Genomic DNA, 14,144 nt, shown 5'->3' with positions numbered 1-14,144 from the left:
CGTGTTCGGGTTCGAGTCTCGAAGCGGGACAAATTGCTCTCGAACCAATCCTTCAATTCGTGAAGCGTCCTAGCATCCCGCGTGGAAGGATCAACCCAACCCACAGGATCTCTCCTCGCCGCCTCATGCCACCGTCAGTCGTCACGGCGTGTTGGCAGGTCAAGCTCCGCTGAGCCCCATTGACCTGGAGGTAGCGTGGAATAATAATAATAAAATACATTAATAAAATTAACAAAAAATAAAATTGGAAACCACCAAAAGGACGTCCAAGAAAAAGAAAAAAGCGAAATTCTAAGGCGAAAAGAAACGAAATATATGTAAAAAGGAGTAAAATGATCAAATCAAGCGAAAAGAAGAAATGAAGAGAGAAAAAAAAAATAAGGCAAAGGAAAGGAAATTAAAAAAAAATTAAATATAATAATCTAAATCGAACCAATTAATCCTACATTCGCGATAAGAAAAGAAAAATTAATTACGAGGACTCCTCTCTCTCTAAATTGTCAACTCCTGTTCAATTCCCGCAAAACTCTCGGACGACCAAAAAGCCATCCCAATCTCATAAACTTTTTCCATCTGTGTGCAGAAAACTTCCACACACAGTGTTTTTTCATGAAGAGACAACAATCGAGTTGCGCCCCGTCGCAGAATATTAACAAGTTCGAATACCGGAAGCTCGCGCTTCGGATATAAAGGTTTTGTGTTCATCTTATGTAAGAAATTTCAACGCACATTTTTCTATCCGTATATAGCTACAAATCCAACATAATCCTTCATATTTTGCCAAACTACGAGACATACGTACATATTACAGCCATAGATATTACGCTCACCCTAAACAAACAAACTGCCTATTTCCGAATACTGTACACATATATGCACGTATATAAATTGATCGTACCCATATTTCCGATTTACTTCTTATATCTATTTGAATTAGGCACTACCCGCAAAGTTCATTAGCACGCATATATTATATACCTACATGCACACATGTCTGGCTGGCAAATAACTAAAAAAACTAAAACAAAATAATTCTCTGCGACCCAATTCATAAGAACTCATTTCGTTGTCGTATTGACGAATTGATATGTGATGATGACGTCATGCAGGTTGTAGAGTGCACGAAATTCACAAAAAATTGTAAAGTTGCACCTCCTATAACTTTGTTAATAATAATTGGATTTTCTTCAAACTTGACCAAATTGTGCATTATGTTCTTCATTACACGCATGCCAAATTTTGTACTTCTGGCATGAACATAAGGGAGGTGCCGGGTAAATTTCTAAAATGTGGAAATATACTATTATTAACTTTATTTGTGCAGATATCGGAACCGGATATATTTTGAGGCCTAGATTTCGTAGAGGCGCGCCACTGTGATTTTTTTTCAGATTTTTCAGTTGGATAGGTTCTGAGAACGAGACCTGTTACACTTTTTGGGGGCCATATTTTGAGCACTCACTCCTCCATGTTTCACCCAATATCAAATATTGCACCAGTTTCAAAAAGCACTAATTGAGACCTTTCATTTGATACCCCAGATGGCTACATTCTGTGAAAAAAAAATTTTCACCCTCCATTCACATGTATGGGGAGCCCCCCCTTAAACTTAACACAAGATGGCGCCACTTACTGCATGTAAAGGGAACACCAGATTGCATACTCTCACCAATTTTCGTGATAATCGGTCCGACCGTTTCTGAATAAATCGGGTGTGACAGACAGACAGACAGACAGACGGACAGACAGACACCTTCTCGATTCTAATAAGGTTTTGTTTCACACAAAACCTTAATAAAAAACAAGTCGGAATACCGGAAGCTCGTGCTTCGGGTATAAAGGTTTTGTGTTCATCTTATCTAAGAAATTTCAACGCACATTTTTCTACCCGTATACAGCTACAAAACTACGACACATACGTACATATTACAGCCGTAGATGTTACGCTCACCCTAAACAAACAAACTGCCTATTTTCGAATACTGTACACATATAGGCACGTATATAAATTGATCATACCCATATTTCCGATTTACTTTTTATATCTATCTGAATTAGGCACTACCCGCAAAGTTCATTAGCACGCAGATACTATATACCTACATACACACATGTCTCGTTGGAATAATTGATATTCATATACAAATGATTAAAGAACTAAAACAAAGTAATTCTTTGCCAACCCATTGATAAGAAATCATTTCGTTGTGGTATTGACGAATTGATGTGATGGTGACGTCATGCAGGTTGTAGAGTGCCCGAAATTCACAAAAAATGGTGAAGTTTTACCCCCTATAACTTTGTTAATAATAATTGGATTTTCTTCAAACTTGACCAAATTATGCATTATATTCTTCGTTATACGTATGCCAAATTTTGTACTTCTGGCATGAACATAAGGGAGGTGCCGGGTAAATTTCTAAAATGTGGAAATATACTATTATTAACTTTATTTGTGCAGATATCGGAACCGGATATATTTTGAGGCCTAGATTTCGTAGAGATGCACTACTGAGATTTTCTTCAGATTTTTCGGTTGGATAGGTTCTGAGAACGAGACCTGTTACACTTTTTGGGGGTCATATTTTGAGCCCTCATTCCCCTATGTTTCACCCAAAGTACTAATTGAGACCTTTCATTTGATACCCCACATGGCCACATTTTATGAAAAAAAATTTATGGGGAGCCCCCCCTTAAACTTAACACAAAATGGCGTCAGTTGCTGCATGTAAAGGGAACGGCAGATCACATACTCCTACCAATTTTCGTGACAATCAGTTCAGCCGTTTCCGAATAAATCGGCTGTGACAGACAGACAGACAGACAGACGGACAGACAGACATCGAATCGATTCTAATAAGGTTTTGTTTCACACAAAACCTTAACAAGGAAAAAGGGATCGCGAGAATTCAATCTTTCTCGTCTGTAGTCAGAGAACAAAGTGAAGATGAATCATTGAGGACGGAACGCCACAGCATATAGCCGACTACCTCCGTATTCCATCAAGGATTCATCTCACCCGTCACTTCATCCCTACAAAGAAGAAAGAATATTTAATTTTCTTCAAATTCTGAAACGAAGAGATAGCCGTTTCACATAAAGGTATGGAGGGACACTCCTCAGAAGCTCGGACGGCAATACCTTTCAGCTTATAGCCGCAAAGGCCCGTAGATCCAGAGGCTTCTGGAAGGCAATCACCTACGAGACGTTAAATCTCAAGACAAACACAACAAACGACTATCTCTTGTGGTATACTACCAAGGATAGGACAGGAAACTCTACGTTACAAGGTGGGAAAGGAAATTGAGGCTTAGGAACACTTGCTTCCGGAAAAAAAAGGCGTGAAACCTAAAACTAGAAATCTGAAAATCTGAACAATATTGAGAATCTATTGATTCTCTATCCGACACCCCCAAACGAAGTTGTGAGCCGGAATAGGCTATCTCCTACATGATTCAGAAAACCTGCAAACAAGAAATTAGGCCTGAATCCAGGAAATGTTGGGCCCACGTTGGACGCCATTGTTAATGATAAGAGTGGAAATAGGAGATCAGGTCGATCATCCTGAGTGGCCGATAACGACCTAGAGGGCAGAGCTATCCCAAAAATCTAAACAAATTGGCTAAATTGACCGTGAAGGTCCGCCCACAAAGATTGAAGCTCCATCAAAGTGCTCGGTCGACACGTTCTGGCACGCCTCTGTGCTAACCAGGCTCGGGAATGTGGGGGGGGGGGGTCCTTTGAGCGCTTTGATCCCTCACGCTTCACTACTACAAAACAACGTGTCTATTCCGATGCGTGGGTCCGCACCGGATTCTAAAATAGACGTTAATTAGAATTTCGCGACGGCCTATCGAATGATATACAGAACGCGAACTAAAATTGGAAATTAAAAAAGAAAACAAGTCGGGAAATCGGAAGCTGGACGCTTCAGGTACGAAAGGTTTTGTGTATTTCTTAGTACGTGGCACGTAATATATGCATATATTATATGAGAATATCCACTTTCGGATGATATTGACATTCATAGTCTAGAATTTGCAAGGAAACGACAATTTTGACGTATGATGACTTTGTTAGTAATAGTACTATTCCGACCAAACTTGGTGAAATCATGCTCAATGTTATACCCTAGATTATTGCGAAATTTCATGGTGCCGACATGAATTTAAGGGGGGTTTTTCTGCCAATTACTAAAAATTATGGTAATATACTATTATTAACTTTATTTGTACAGATATCAGTATGGAAGGTATTTCGGAGCCTAGGCACCATATAGTGGCAGCCTCCTGATTTTTTTCAGATTTTTCGGTTGAGTAGTTTCTGAGAATGGCTCCCTTAAAAGAATGGTCACTTTCAACCCCCCGCACTCCCCACCTTTCCAACAAATGTCAAAACTAAGACCGGCTTCGAAAAGTACTAACCGAGACCTTTAATTTGATACCCCACATGAGTATATTTGGTGAAAAAAAAATGTACACCCCCCTTTTGCATGTATGGGGACCCCCCCCCCCTTAAATTCGACGTAAAAGGATGTAATTCACTGCATGCGTGAGCGTTCACAGTTCCCACCTTTCTACCAAATTTGATGTCAATCGCTATAACCGTCTCCGAGAAAAATGCGTGTGACGGACAGACAGACAGACAGACAGTAAACCGATTTTAATAATTTAAAAAAGAAAATAAATAAATAAAACTCCGCCGAAGCCGGTCCCAAGCCCGGTTGTGAAAGGAGGAGGGATGGATAGCTTCAGTCTGAATGGCTGTACGCCACCGCAGCGTCTCAGGGGGTAGGTGAGAAAAGTGCAGGAACGTTGCAGTCTTGCAGATTACTCACTAAGGAAGCTATCTCAACACCTGGCAGCTAGGGATAAAATGCACTACCAAAAATGAGAAGAAGGAGAAATTTAAGGTCCGGGACGGATAACCGGCGGGAGTCGTCTGACTTGGTGACTGGGTCGGGCTCTCGTAATGGACAGCACGGCGTCGAAACAGTTGGTCGTGGGGCGGTTCGACGTCTGGGCGCCACGACGACTAGGAGCACAGCTCAGCCTGCTGCAGCTGTTTCGCCACATTCTGTGGCGACCACTTCAGCAGGTTCGCGTAGGAAGCGGATGAAACGGACTGAAGAAATGAACCTCTTCATCATCCGCTCCTACTACGAAATAACGGTGGGGGCGGGTACAACATCTTACCGCCCCTTGTTGCACCAGAGATTCGTCGAGCGTTTCCCGCAATTCGCGCACGTGACTGTGCAGCGAGTCGCAGACCAGTACCGCTTTGTTACTCGCAGCGACACAATCCCGGCCACCAACAGGGAGCGTATTCGACTTGAAGTCATCGGGGAAACTGGTGACCGAGAGTCGATGGGGGCAGAGGTGGCAGCATCAACAACAGCACGCCGCACTGCAGGCAACAGGTTCAGTACTCGCCGAAGCACTGTTCTGCACCGTCCAGCTGAGGTTTCCGCTGAGGTTCGGGACGAATTCCAAAGAGCGTGTATAGAATTCTCGGATATGGATCCTTTGCATAGACCAGGTATTCCCAGGCTCTATGCATCTCCAGCAACTCCGGTAATTCTATCTCAAATCAATGATGAGATTACATCTCGACTATGTGCTGATATGTCGCTGCTGCAACAACAATCACTTGTGTATTGTGGTGCAGTTGCGGCTATCAGATTGCACGGTCAGAAGATTCGCTTTCGTGTTATTGGTTTGAGTGACAAAAGAGATCCACCATGGAAAATTCGTCTGGAACGTCGGCGGGGCTCACTAAGGCAGGACATTGCTAGACTGATTCAGATCAGCACTGGCAATGCCAGCCGACGGGTGAGAAATAAAGTGCAGAGGGTTTACCGGAACTATGCCATCCCCTGTGAGACACCCGTAGTTGAAATTCTGGACACACTAAAACAGAAACTTTCTGTCATATGCAGTCGGTTAAGACGGTATGGCGAAAGTTATTCCAGACGTGTCCAGAATGCAACATACGCGAGGAACCAGCGGAGCTTTTTCAGATCTCTCAACGAATCCCAACAGAGCGCCCAGACAATACAGTTCTCGGTGACGGAAGCGAAAGAGTATTGGGGTGGACTTTGGGAGTTACCCGCCCAGCATGCTGAGCATGCTGAGTGGATCACCGCCGAAGGCACCCGCCATGCCAATACATCTGGCATGAATTTTGCGCATGTTACCGAAGAGGAAGTTCGACGAGCCATAAGCATCTCGAAGAATTGGAGGGGCCCAGGTCTGGATCGGGTGCGGAATTTCTGGTATAAGAAATTTACCAGCATCCACAGTCGGTTGGCACGCAGTATAAATGAGGTCATGAGTCGGCCGGAGGAATTTCCACCTTTCCTCACTGCGGTGATTACCTACCTTATCCCTAAGAAGGACACGGTGCAGGACCTCGCAGACACAAGACCGATCACTTGCTTACCAACCCTCTTCAAATTCATCACGTCCATTATTAGTGGAAGGATCAATGCGCACCTCGAGACCAACAACATTCTGCCTGAGGAGCAGAAGGGCTGCCGAGTTGGGTCAAGGGGTTGCAAAGAGCAACTCATTATCGACTCGGTAGTTGTAGGACAAGCAACTGGAGGCCAAAGAAACCTCTTCAGTTGCTATATCGATTATGCCAAGGCTTTTGATAGCGTTCCGCATACCTGGCTAATCGACATCCTATAAAACTAATAAAGTTCTTGGCGACAGTCATGGAAGGGTGGCATACCACCTTATCGGTGCGTACATCTGAGGGTGCTAATACCTCAGAGCCCATCCGTATACGAAGGGGCATCTTCCAGGGGGATTCGTTGAGTCCCCTTTAGTTTTGTATGGCACTGAACCCCCTTTCATGGCTACTGAATGATGCTAGAGGGCATGGTTTTGCAATAAAATATGGCCTACGTGCTAAGTTGCGAACTGACACACTTGATGTACCTAGGTGACATGTTCAGCCGTGATATTCGGATGGAGTTTGGATTAGACAAGTGTCTAATCCAAGCCATCCGCAAAGGTCATCACGAGCCGCATGCCGGACATAGCATTGGTGACCTCCACATCGAAGCTATGACCGAGACAGTACCTAGGAATTCTGCAAGGAACCCATGTTCGAGTTGGTGATCTGAAGGAAGCTCTGCTGTCCGAATTCCTGCGACGTGTAAAGCTGGTGCTGAAATCGCATCTCTCGGGGAAGAATAAAGTAAGCGCGTTGAATGTATTCGCTATCCCTTCACTGGCTTATGCATTCGGAATATTGCCGTGGACGAAGACCGACCTGGAAAACGTCCAACTATGTCCAAATTCCGAATGCATCACCCAAAGTCTGCCGTGGAGCGGATGAACCTGCCTCGTGACATCAGAGGTAGGGGCGTGGTTGACGTGGTAGCACAACATCATCGCCAAGTCGACTCGCTGCGCGCTTATTTTTACAGCAAAGAACAGGCGAGTCCCTTGCATGCGGCTGTCTGTAAGGCAGACTGTGAACTGACTCCACTTAACTTGAAGGATCGATCTTTCAATCCTCTGAGTGGGGTGAAGTCGGACCAAGAGCGGATCGATGAATGGAAGTCGAAGGCAATGCACGGTAAACACGTGAATTGTCTTTGGCAGCCATTTATCGATTTACATCTGTCGAACAGATGGCTGTGTGCTGGCGAGCTCTTTGCTGAGACGGAGGGGTTCATGTGTGCCATTCAGGAGGGCGTGGTCGCCACCCGAGCTTATAACAAGCTCATCATGAAAGAACGGGTGGAGAACGACCAGTGCAGAATGTGTGGATCGGCGTTAGAGACGTTGGACCATCTCATTTCTGGCTGTACTGTTATGGCACCGGTGCAATACATAACCAGGTATAATGCTGTATGTAAGGTTATCCACCAAAACATGCAGCATGGGCTGATCACGGGGACATGTCCGGTTTACCGATATGAGCCGCAAGCAGTACTTGATAGTTCTGCTTACAGCATGTATTGGGACCAGCAAGTTCTGACTAATCGCCATACCGCACACAACAAGCCTGACGTACTGTTAGTTGACAAGACGGGTCGCTCCGCGTATATTATTGATATTGCTATCCCCATAATAGCAACATTGAACGGAAATACGTGGAGAAGAAGGTGAACTATGAGCCATTGGCTCGGGAAATCAAAGAAATTTGGCGTCTCGAGCGGGTGGTTGTAGTTCCCATAATATTGTCAGCTATAGGTATTGTACCTAAATCCTTCACGGCTTCCCTTGATGTCCTGGGACTTTCGCACAGTCTGGTTCAAACCATGCAGAAGTACACCATTCCGCATACGTGGTCGATGTTGCGGGGAGTACTCGACGGATTCTCCCACTGACCTACCACCTGCCACCACCACCAGTGCCACTTTAGTTTTTAAGTAGGTAGGATCGTCCGAGCCTAAATGCTTGGCACTTAGTGTTAGTATTAGGTAAAATCCGGCATCTGCCGAGATTGTGATAACTCGGAAAAGAAAATAAAAACAATGAATCACCCAGGTCGTCACTCCGAGCTCGGATTGATGCTGATTTACTTTGTTCAACGTTGCTTACTCTCTATTTTTAAGTAATTGCTTAAATACAAGAATTAGAAATTAATGATCAATCAATGCCTCATCTTCATTTGCTTCTGTAATAAAAAAAACCAAGTCTCTTCTCTCTTGGGTGTAAAACGATTATAATATATATGCATATATTAATAACACCAAGTGCAATCTATGCAGGTAGCAGCTTTCGCCGTTGCGCATGCTCTGTGTTCTTTGATGTTACCAGTGATAATATACACGAAACATTGAATGCATAAAAATCTGATCGCTATTCATGTCACAGGACATCATCAATATCTATATTAATTGTTACCCTCTCTAAACATAGCTATGAACATTCTCAATTCAATATGAGAACTACCTAAAGCCGTAATTTTCACTCTTGTGCAATGTGCTTGTTTAATTTTAGATTTATTCTAATTCACATTTCAAATATTTCCGGTTAGAGCATTAACGAGAAAGCAAAATTCACATAAATATTATTTCCACCAGTTCTCCTCCTCCACTCCAATGTAATTTCAAATTAAGTATAAACCTATGTTCTTTTTCACTTATTTTCTCCTTTCTTTTTAAGTTTTTTTGTTCTCTTCAGTATTTTGTATCCGCACCTTTCTTAGCCAAAACAAAGCACTCTCCTTTTCTTCTGCAAAACTTCACTTCCTTTGTCTCTCGCCGGGCTCCTCCACTCCCTAAGAAAAGACTCTCTTCCTTCCTCCAGCCAACAACCTGTCCTCTTGCGCACTCCTTCAACGCTCCTCCCCCTTCTTCCTTTTCTCCTGCACCGCTTCAACCTCCTCCAGCCAACAACCTCCCCGTTCCTTTTTTCCTCGCGCACCGCTTCTGTTCCCGCTACATAGCCTTTCTCACTCGCTAGGCAATGTTGCGGCAACATGCGCATGCGCCTGCGGATGCGGCAAATCATTCGCCTCTTGTCAAGATCAATTCGCCCGAATGCATTCAATAATGTGCAATCTGCGGCGAACATTAAGGCAATTCTTTCTTGTTTTTTTTTTCTTGAGCCTTTGTCCCGTTCACAAGCGGGGTCGGCTCGTCGTGATCGGCTTCGCCATTTGGCTCTATCGAATGTCTGATCTGGGTGCAATCTCGAGGATTTCAAATCCCCATCCAGCGTATCAAGCCACCGTTGCTTAGGTCTGCCCTTTGGTCGTTTACCATCGACTTCGATGTTCAGACCAATCTTGGCAAGTGAATTCTCGTTTGCACGAATTGCGTGACCATACCATCGAAGACGCCTCTCTCGCAACTTTTCCACGATCGGTGCAACCCCATAACGATCGCGGATATCCTCATTTCGGATGTGATCTAAACGTGTGACGCCACTAGTCCAACGTAGCATCTTCGTCTCCATTACCGCAAGACGCCGTTCATTGTCTTTTATGGTCGGCCAACAATCAGAACCGTAGAGAGCAACTGGACGGACGACATTGCGGTAAATTTTAGATTTGAGACGTTCGTTGATACATCGATCACAAAGGACACCAGTTGTGGAACGCCACTTCATCCAGGTTGCGTTAATGCGTGAAGCAATTTCATAACGCTGTTCTCCATTGGCTGATAGCGTTGACCCGAGGTATTTAAATCGCTCAGTTCTGGGCAGATCATTGCCGCTGACAGTGATTGTGCTTGTTTCATGGGGATCGGTCGTCAAAAATTCAGTTTTGTTTAAATTCAATCTGAGACCGTGTTGCATGAGGCGATCATTCCATTTTTGGACAAGTTGCTCGAGATCATTTTTGCTATCAGATGCTAGGTAAACATCATTTGCATAAAGCAGCATATAGGGCGCTGGACGTTGGATGTCCCGTGTGACAGTGTCCATAACAAGAACAAAGCGGAGTGGTGAGAGGGCGCTTCCTTGATGAATACCAACAGAGACACGAAGCGGTTTTGATACACCCGCCATACTTCGAACTTTACTTTTCGGGTCATGGTAAAGCAATTGAACCCAGCGCACGAGTTCTTCTGGCACGAAGTGTTGTTATAAAGCATACCAGATGAGTTCGTGTGGTACACGGTCAAACGCTTTCTCTAGATCCAGAAAGGCAATGTAAAGAGGGCGATGCTTCTCACGGTGTTTCTCCATGAGTAACCGCGCAGCGTGTATTGCGTCAGTAGTTCCGCAGTTCTTGACAAATCCGGCTTGATTCACGGTTATTTCAACGATTTTGCGAATACGGTTGTCAAGAATGCGTTCAAAAATCTTCATGGTATGGGAAAGTAACCGGATCGGACGGTAATTTGAACATTCTGCTGGACTACCTTTCTTTTTCCATATTGGAACAGTGGTACTTTCTTGCCAGTCAGATGGTGTTCTTCCTTCCTAAATAACCCGGTTAAAGAATTCACTCAGCCACAGTGTTGGGTCCCAGCTCTTCGCTATCCAGAGCTCAGATGCGATGTCGTCAGGTCCTGTTGCTTTCCCCGATTTCATTTGTTTTATTGCCTCCTCGACTTCAGTTGCGCTGACTGGTGGAACTGCTCCCACTGTCGACAATGATTGTGGAATTGGAGGATGAGCAAATTCTTCAGTTGAAATCTGCTCGAAGTATTCTCGCCATCTATCCGTTGCGGCTCGACGATTGGTAAGCAAAGTACCGTTCTTGTCATTAACACAACAGAAGTGTTCGATATCCTGTGTGCGTTCATCACGGCTTTTAGCAAGTCGATACAGATCTCTCTCGCCATCCCGAGTGTCCAGTTTATCGTAAAGATTTTTGAAATGGTTCGCTCGGGTGACAGCGACCGCTTTCTTTGCTTCCCGGTTGGCATTCGTATGAATTTGCCAATTAGCAGGCGTTTTATCGTCGAGAAATTTGTGGTAGAGGCGTTTCTTTTCACGGACCTTCATTTCAACATCATCATTCCAAAGCCAAGTATCTCGGTTGATGTACCGCTTACCCGGCTTGGTGACCCCGAGGGTTGCAGAGGCTGCTTTGTAGATCGTGTCTTTCATTTGGTTCCATGATTCTTCCACATTCGTAATGGTTGGCAATCGTATGAGTGAGACCGTTTCTTCTTTCTTCTCACCAAATCGCCACCATTTAATGCGCGGCGGGCCAGTGCGTTCCTCACGCCGTTTTATCGGTGACTTAATTCGCAGGACGGCAATCAACGACCGATGCTGAGGTGCGATGGTCTCATAGGGAACGACTTTGCAATCAGTGACAGTGGTAAAATGTTGACGTTTTATGAGAATATAGTCGATTTGCGTTTTATTGTTCCCACTATAAAATGTGGGAAGATGAGACAATCGTTTGATGAACCATGTATTCATAAGTACAAGGTCATGGGTGTCCGCAAAATCGACTACACTCGCCACCTTCATTGCGCGCTCCGAACCCCTTTCATCCATGGCACCTGTTACCGTCTGCCTTTTCACCCACATGACCATTAAGGTCGCCGGCAATGATTATATAATCGTCAGCAGGCACGTGACAAGTCTTTTCATCGAGAAGTTGCCAGAAGGCATCTTTCTCGGCATCAGGTCGACCTGTCTGTGGTGCATATGCGGTGAAGAAGTGAATAGTGCGATCAGCTGATATAATGGTGAGCTTCATCAGCCGATCATCAAATCGTTCGACTTCTTTAATGGCATCACGGAAACCCTCTGAGATGGCAATGCCAACACCATATTAAGTGTGTGGGTTACCAAAATAGGGAAGTTTGTAGCCATTTTTACCGCGTTCGTGTTCAATGTCGCAGCTTTTGGCACCAGACCATCGGGTTTCTTGCAGAGCGCAGATGTCAATGCACCTTTTCCGAAGGGCTCTTGCGAGTTCCTCGGTCTTTCCAGTTAGGGTACCAACATTTAGCGTGCAGACACGTATTTGTTTTGTTCGTTGTGTGCGGACTAACTTGCTTACGTCCTGACGCCGTCCATGCGTCAAGAACCCTTGCCCATTTCTCGACAGGACCGGGGCACTATTAAATGCATTGTTTAAGCAAATTAATTAAGAAAGAGCCGAATGAGATTCCGCTCACGTCGCTCACGTCGCTACAGGCCGTAGTTCCGAATTTTTTCGTGCTGTTTTTCAACAATGTTCCGGTCCAACGGTACGGCTACATCGATTATAAAGCACGCTCGCTCTTCCTTCAGAAGCAGAACTAGATCGGGTCTGTTATGATTAACACTGTGGTCGGTGGCGATAGTGTGATCCCACAGTAGTTTGACCCGATCATTTTCCAAGATTCTCTGCGGAGTATACTTATAGTAAGGATGGTAGGTTGCCACTAAGTTATACTTCAACGCAAGGTTTTGATGGAGAATCTTGCAGACGGAGTTATGACGATTGGTGTACTCGGTACCGCTCAACATCCTGAACGCAGATGTTATGTGCTGGATGGTCTCCTCTTCACAGTTGCATAACCTACAGCTGTAGTTGGTGATTGAGGAGTCGTGAAGAATGTACCGTTTATAATTTTTTGTTGGGGACGAAGCATCCTGAATTGAAGTTAGGAATGCTTCGGTCTCATAGGAAAGTACACCATTAATCAACCATTTGTTCGAGGCTTCGATGTATTGACATCTGATAACAACAAATTTTTTATATGACCTCCGTGAATGGGTTTCTCTTTCCACATGTCGATCTTCTGTTGGACTGAAGTAATATTCGACATGGGATCCCATTCTCTGCTTCTCAAGTTCAAAGGAGATAATTTACTATCTGCCATGACGGTAGCCTGATGTATTTGGCTAGAGGATTGTTTCTCATAGAAAAACTCACGAAGAGAATGCACTTGATTGTAGTACAACGTTTTTAAATCAAGTACCCCCCTTCCTCCCTGATGACGTGGGATAGTGATCGTCAGTTTTTCGGCAGCTCTATTGTGCATGTTGTTGTTTGCAAGAACTACCCTTACCCGTCTATTGACAGATTCTAAATCAGTATTACTCCACTGTATCACACCGAAAGTGTATAGAAGGACGGGAATAGCGAAGGTGTTGATTGCCATGATTTTATTTTTCCCGTACAGCTCAGTTTTAAGGACAAGATCCAGACGACGTTCAAATTCTCCCAGCAACTTAGATTTGATTATTGCCACAGCAGGTGTTGTTGTTTGCAATATGCCGAGGTATTTGTAGACGTCGCCCGAATCCATACCCTCAATTCGGATATTATTTTGGCTGAATCCTTCATTGTCGGTGTGTTTTCCCCGAATAATCGTTTTCACACGACATTTCTCCAAACCGCACTGCATGTCGATATCCCTGCTGAACTGGATGGTGATGTCCAGCAAGGAGCGAAGTTGGTTCTCGTCTTTGGCATACAATTTGATGTCGTCAATGGACATTAAATGGCTTAATGTACATTTCGACAATATGCCATGCTTGACTTGGAACCCGTATTTGCTTTCATGCAAAAGATGGGATAGCGGATTCAAAGCCAAACAAAACCACAGTGGGCTTAGAGATTCGCCTTGGAAAATACCACGTCTGATTGGTGTCTCTCCTGATGTTTGTGAGGATACCGATAGCTTCGTGCTCCAATTCTTCATTACTGTTCTCAGAAGAAGAACGGCATTCGGGTTGATTTTATACAAGCGTAACACTTGTAGTAACCACCACCAG

Source organism: Hermetia illucens, chromosome 6 (assembly GCF_905115235.1).
Source record: "Hermetia illucens chromosome 6, iHerIll2.2.curated.20191125, whole genome shotgun sequence".
In the NCBI taxonomy this organism is placed as follows: domain Eukaryota; kingdom Metazoa; phylum Arthropoda; class Insecta; order Diptera; family Stratiomyidae; genus Hermetia; species Hermetia illucens.
This window is presented reverse-complemented; position numbering follows the sequence as displayed.